The 6,000-nt window shown below is 47.0% G+C and overlaps 1 protein-coding gene across 24 annotated transcripts in view; it reads right to left on the reverse strand.

Moving 5' to 3' along the window:
- Window positions 1–5,570, reverse strand: part of OBSCN (obscurin, cytoskeletal calmodulin and titin-interacting RhoGEF) — a 170,112-nt gene extending 164,542 nt beyond the window's left edge. For all 24 annotated transcript variants that reach the window (XM_040695537.2, XM_040695529.2, XM_040695532.2 and 21 more), the window contains exon 1: window positions 5,350–5,570. The gene's annotated coding sequence lies outside the window, so the exon portion shown is untranslated. The remainder of the gene's footprint in view (window positions 1–5,349) is intronic.
- Between the last annotated feature and the right edge of the window lie 430 nt (window positions 5,571–6,000).

Raw genomic sequence — 6,000 nt, forward strand, 5'->3', positions numbered from 1 at the left:
TGCTCCTGCATGCTGAGAAAGCCAGAAGCAATCAGTGGCACTCGCTGTTCACAGAGCCCACCCGTCCCTGTGCAGCTGGAGAACATCACAGCAGAGCACAGCATTTTGGGTCACCTGAACTCTGCACGGCACACAAACTTTCCCTGTTCCCTCACAACTCCTGGATATCCTTTCCCTTCTGCTGCAGTGAAACTACTCCTAACCCCTCAGGAGCAGCCCTGCTCTCTGCATGAGCATTTCTTGAACGAGCAAAGCACAGCTAAAGGCACCAGAAACCTAGGTGCAACAGCTGACTGCGCCTGAGAAAAGGATCAGACCTCAGAGTAGAGCTCTGTAAGGAGAGCAAACCCCAGCTCTGAGCCTCTCTGGGAGTCCTACTCCTGGGCACAGTTTCTCCCTTACCACTCCATATCTCCAGGTGCACAATGCCAGACACTTCTGCATTAGCAGCTTGCACCCCCTGAGCTATAGGAACAATTCAGAGGGTCTGCAGAGCTCTCACCTCTGTGCTTTTTCACCTTCAAAAGTGCCACATGCGGTGAAGCTAGCAGGCTCTGTGCTGGGAGGAACTCAGAGGAAATAATAACCGGTCACCGTGACAGAAATATCCTGCTTAATCCTATGGCAGCCTGGCTTCCCTGCTGGCCACACATCCACCCCCTCTCTCACCCAATGGCAGATGCCCTTACCACTTTCCTCTCCACCTCCAGCAGCAAGCAGTAAGAGCAGGCCAAAAACCTGCTTTCGTTGCTTTAGCCACAATTGAGGCAGAGGATTCACCAGGTTTTCCCTCCTCCTCCAACTCCTGTTGCAGTGCCTTAAAGGTGAAGGAGCAAATGAATGATGGCCGAGTGGGTGGGAGGTGGCTGGGCTGCTCACCTGCACCATGACCTTGGGGAAACTGTTTATTTCCCCATGTCTTGGTTTTCCTCCCATTTCTTCTTCATGTCACAACAGAGGTGGGCTCATGCTCAGTGTATATGACAAGGTACTTGCCACAGTACCTAGAATCACAGTCATTAAGGTTGGAAAAGACCACTAAGATCACCTAGTCCAGCCATCTGTATACAACAAATCATTAAAAGCAAATTATTCTTCATTCCATTTACTCTGCTGGAGGTTGGAAGACACAAACTGACATTAAAATAGAAGAATGGGAAAGTGGGGGCACAAAAATACAAGATGGTATTCATTTGAATCATTACTACTATTGAAGATGGCATCATGGATCGCTCCAGAAATCTTGGAACCAGTTTGCACTTCCTATTCCCTCCGACTACATCCAACCTCTGTCCTCACTTGAGCTTTAAAGTATATTTGCCATAAACACTTCCAAGGCTGCAAGCAGAGAAGCTGCATGAATGGCTGGAAGATGCAGACACAGGCATTGGGCCGGAGCCAAAGTACACTGAAGTCAGTGGAAATTTCCACTGAAGTCAATTGACTGATGATCAGAGCCTTCTGCTCATTTGAGGCGGCAGAACTCTAATTGAGGGTGGTGAGATGCTGGGATTGAAATTCATCCCTGGAGAATCAAGCAGTAGCATTTACTACAGTAACAAAGAATAAATCAAAACACTGTCTTGGAACCCATGCCCCAGCCTTCTCTGCCCATTAGGCTGAATTTCAGGCTGCATCGTAGCATCAAATTGTTTGGCTCTGTCATTGGAAGGCACTGTCTTACTTCATCCTTCCCACACCAACTCCATTCCAGCTTCAAATCCGTGATATTACAAAGAGCAAAAAAAAAAAGTGGTCTTTTCAACCTTGCTGATTCTATGATTCCTTATTCCTTAGGTAGTAAAAACACATTTTTTACGTTTAAATAAGAGAAAAGGCATCTCCCTTGGTTAGACTGAGAAATGGATGAGGAGCAAGAGGGAGCACATAGCCATGTGGGCATATTGCTGTAAGGCCTAGAGTTGATTCTTCTCTAGTACAATGTTTTAAGCAATTTATTAAGCAAATACACTAATGTAGATTCTTTACAGGCACACGCAAACTTCAATGCCAATATTAACTCTCTGCAAATGTGAGGACTGCTCTCTTTATAATGATAGGACAACAAAACATGAATAAACCTCACCAGTGCAAATGCCCCTTCCAATTAATCTCAGACATTTACCAGTATCACATTTCACTTTAAAATCCCACTGTGATGAATCATTTGCAGCAGAGATCACATTCACATGTGGGTATTTCTGAGCACACTGAGAGCAAAGTACACATCATTTGGCCTGTGTCTTTATCCATTCAATTTTTCCACTTCTTCATACTTTGAGGAAAGAAGCACAAGTGTCAGATAATGCAAATAAGTCAAATCACTGCCCAGGAAACAACAGACAGCCATGCGCACAGTCAGGGTTTCGCTGGAGGTGTTCCTCAAGCACGGAGATGTGGCACTGAAGGACATGGTCAGTGGGCATGGTGGGGGTGGGTTGGGATTGGAGATCTCAGAGGTCTTTTCCAACCTGAATTCTGTGAATCTAACATCTGCCTAAAGCTAAACAACTGCTGTAGTCTTAACACAAACAAAAAGCACAGAGGTTCACCAGAAACCACATTAAGACCTGTCCTGTGCCTGCACGGTCATTGCCTCAATCAGCTTTAGAGTCCATGTTCTCTGGACTTACTTCCGCAGTCTTCCCCTCCTTCCTCTCCTGAGATAAGAGGCACTATAACTGTGGAAGCTCCTGTTTCTGAGACCCAAACCTTTCAAAGAACGTCACTACAACATAAAGCTTCAGATAAAAATCAAGGCAGTGATGGTATTCGCGCAGTTTCCATAATACATCTGCCCGTGTTTTTCCATCTAAAAATCAGAGGAAATTGCTCTGTGGGTGGGATGAGAAGCTGATGGATCATAAAATGAGCAGTGCAGATTTTCTTTGATGTTTTACGTGCTGCTGGGCAGTAATCTCACTGCCTTATTGCTTCTAACAATTTCCCAGGGAACAGAGGTTAGAAAGTAAATGGCATGGGTGCAGTGTCAGTTGTAAGCTCAGTGATGTCAGAGCAATGGACACCTACGAACCATTACAGTGGTGCTTCAGAGATGAAAGGCACGGCAGCAAACCCAGTGCTCCATGCCCATTAAGTCTCCAAATGAGGTGCACACAGATTTGCACAGACAGACTGATCTGAGATGACGGCATTCATCTGGCGCCTGCTTCATCAGAGCAGGAATGGGATCTGTCACTGAGGAGCTGAACACAGAGCTGAGCTTGGGCTACTCTGAATTCCACTGCAGTGAGGGACAGCAGATCTGGCACATCCAAAGGTCACTGGATGAGCAATGGAAGAGCTTTCTGTGATGGCTGGAGGATAGGTGCGCCATTGGAGGTGTAGGACACAGAAGTCTGTGCAATAAACTAAGCCTACTGCAGTAAGCTGCTGTCTCAATTCAGGGTAGGGCTCACTTGCACTCCATGTTGCCTCTGTAGTTGGCTAAAACCCACGGGAGAGGTCAAGGAAAGCTTCATAAGCGGCTATTTGCTAACATGCGGTGCTCAACATGAGCAGCCCTCAGCAAAATTTGGCTGTGCTCATAAACAGTTTTACCATTTTGACCTGCAGAGGTCAATTAGGGTTAATTATGCAGCAAGTATCCTAGGAAGGGACCTGCATCACCTCACACGCCTGATAGGAATCCTTTCTCAATAAACAGAGTATTTCCAACAATTGGTAGCAAAGAAAAGAGTCAAGCCTTTGGAAAATTCCAACAAGGATCATCCACATGGTTTGTGCAACTACGGGGCAATGTAGTCAGATCACTTCCAGTCACATAAGCAACGTGTGATGGTTACACAGTTGGTGTAACACACAGAAGACTGAAATGAAAAAGATGACCTACATTGGTTAAATCCAATAGTCCCCACTCCAGATTACATGGCATCATCTTTTGTTTTTCTAAGCCTGAAGTCACCCAGGCTGCTCTGACCAAACATAAGTAAGATCTACAACATAGGGGTGGTCGTAGGGTGATACTCATTGTAGCTTCATGGGTGTGAAAAGGACAGAAAGAGAGGGGAAATATAATCCTGGAGACAGAAAAGGAGTGATGTAAATACTAGTAAAGCCATCCTAAATTTCTTCCAAATGGATTTTGCCTGTACCAGCTCCTGGATGAAAGTGGCTGTGGCAGAACACCTACATCTGCTTAGGCAGCAAAGACTGGGAGCTTGAGCAAGTGAACCTGGAAGGTTCAGGAGCACAGCGGACTCACACTGATTTATATCACTTAATTGATCCTTTCCATAGACCTCTCTCTCCCTTGCAATAGAATCACAGCATCACCTAGATTAGAAAACACCTTCAAGACCACTGAGTGCTACCACTGGACCATGTCCTTCAGTGTCACCCCCATGCATTCCTTAAATACCCCCAAGGATGGGGGCTCCAGCACTTCCCTGGGCAGCCCATTCCAACACCTTCCCATGTAGAAACCCTTCCTAATATCCAATCTATATCTCTTCTGGCACAACTTGCAACCATGTCCTTGCATCCTATCACTTGTCACACGGATATCCATGAATAAAACAGTCCTGAAACAAACACCCCCAGCTCTCACATACTTTCCCATCAGCATTAACAGAGAAATAAACTCACTTATATTAAGCTGGAAGATTTAGCACAGTGTATTTCCTATGGGAGGGAGCTGTGAGATGACAACTGCCATAGGGACAAAGAATTCCCTCAATGAGCCGCGAGACTCCGTCTCCAGTGCCTGTATTCTAAGGAGGACGTCATTGTCCTAACAGCCACTCCACCCCATTGAGCTGTGGGGACAAAAATATCTTCAGCTGTCGGTCTCCATCTCTGCCCATCACTCCCCAGAGCCATTTGGAGAAATGCGAGGAGGGTGGGGGCTGTGGTTTGAATCGGTGTCGGCACCGGTGAGGAGCTCATAGGGAAAGAGCTCTCACTGAGGATTGTGCCCTGCAAATAAAACTCTAAAAAGCACTTCTTGCTGTCACTTCTCTTATTTTTCCAGGCTCTTCATGCAAGCTGCTATCACCAGTTTGGGGGACAAATTACATCAAACAAAACCAATGGCTGTTTAATGGTGACTCTTCCCTATTTTCTCCTCTAATTTGATCCATGTTTCTTTTTTAACACAGACAAAAGCAAGCAAGCAATGCAATCCATGTTCACTCCCCAGCAGAAGGATGCATTTACTGTCTCTACCCTCAGCTCCATCTCCAAATATGTTTCACAAACCATGCTCCAGTGCAGTAACACTGACACAGAAACAACTTCACCCCCTCCGCAGCCACAAACACTGTTCTCTTTTTTTATCTGAAACACCCAAACCTCACACCTTCCTGTAGCTGAAGGCTTTGGTCTTACCTGGAGCCGGAGAAGGTAAAAGTCCGTGGGCAGGGTGACAGAAAGCCGCTTCCTACGGAGATGACAAAAGGTGGAAGGGGGAAAAGGGGAACAGAGGATATGGGGACACCATGCTGGCTTTGGTTCCCCCCTTTCCCCTTCAGCAAAATAAAACAGAAACCCCAGCGGCGATAGGGACGCACGGCACAAGGTCCCCCCGAGTTCCCTGCAGTGCCTTCGCTGCTCGGGGTTAGGCTGTGCCACCCCCTGCCCACCCCTCCTGGCTGTCACATTGCTGACGTGCTTTGCTTTCCCCCCACAGCACAGCTCCAAAATAGCTCTGGGTGTCATTTACCGGAGAGATTAGGTTTCCTGCGGGACAGAAGCGAAAGGGCATGGTTTGGGGACTGGTCCGGGTGGGTGGCACAGGGGGGAAATCAGAGGTGGTGTGGGGGACAGAGTGGGTCAGAGCTGCTCAGGTCCATCCCACAGTCAAGGGATGAATACACAGGGGCCAGGAAGAGGCAGAGACTAACTTAACAGCTTCACACACTGTCCCTCACTAAAGGAATCACAAAATCATTCCAGTTGGAAAAGACTTTTAAGATCCCCGGTCCAACCCCAACCCATCCCCACTGTGCCCCGCTGACCATGTCCCTCAGGGCCACATTT

The sequence above is a fragment of the Gallus gallus genome, chromosome 2 (assembly GCF_016699485.2).
Source record: "Gallus gallus isolate bGalGal1 chromosome 2, bGalGal1.mat.broiler.GRCg7b, whole genome shotgun sequence".
Lineage (NCBI taxonomy): Eukaryota > Metazoa > Chordata > Aves > Galliformes > Phasianidae > Gallus > Gallus gallus.